The following is a 617-nucleotide window of genomic DNA, read 5'->3' on the forward strand; positions in this document are numbered from 1 at the left end:
TTGGTGTGGTTCATTATTCTTAATTGTCATCATTTTTATTGCACTCCTGTCTCATAAATATTCCATTAACACTTGATTTAATGGAAACTTTGGGAAGCCTGGGCTGTAAGAGTTTATGACTTGAGTGAAGAATTCATAGGACAAAATCACTGACAGCTATATTTCCAATTCACTGCTAGCAGCTACATGGATGAGTGACTGGAGCCAACGGTTCTATAGAAATTGGAGTTGTGTGCTCACTTCAGCAGCACATATACTAAAATTGGAATGATACAGAGAAGATTAGCATGGCCCCTACGCAAGGATGACATGCAAATTTGAGAAGTGTTCCATATTTTTGTTCCATCCAACAACATCAGAATACACATTCTTCTTAGCAGTACATGGGTGATTCTCTAAAATAGACCATATATTAGCTCACAGAACATATTTAAATAAATGCAAAAGAGTTGAAATTATCCCTTGCATGTTATTGGATCACAACACTATGAAATAAAAATTAATGATAAAAGATACTGCAAAAATCCCACAAACAATTGGAAACTGAGTAACACACTCTGTAAGAATCAATGGATCACAGGGGAAATTAAAGAAGAAATTAAATAATACCTCCAAGC

General features: G+C 35.0%; 1 non-coding gene across 1 annotated transcript; it reads left to right on the forward strand.

Annotated features, from left to right (window-relative positions):
• The first annotated feature begins 232 nt into the window (after window positions 1-232).
• Window positions 233-339, forward strand: LOC134470400 (U6 spliceosomal RNA). The gene has a single exon (XR_010039250.1). It is a non-coding gene; the product is annotated as a U6 spliceosomal RNA (small nuclear RNA).
• The last annotated feature ends 278 nt before the right edge of the window (window positions 340-617 follow it).

Source organism: Cavia porcellus, unplaced genomic scaffold (genome assembly GCF_034190915.1).
Source record: "Cavia porcellus strain 051 isolate PalLab524CR breed Dunkin Hartley unplaced genomic scaffold, mCavPor4.1 scaffold_14, whole genome shotgun sequence".
NCBI classification, from domain to species: Eukaryota; Metazoa; Chordata; class Mammalia; order Rodentia; family Caviidae; genus Cavia; species Cavia porcellus.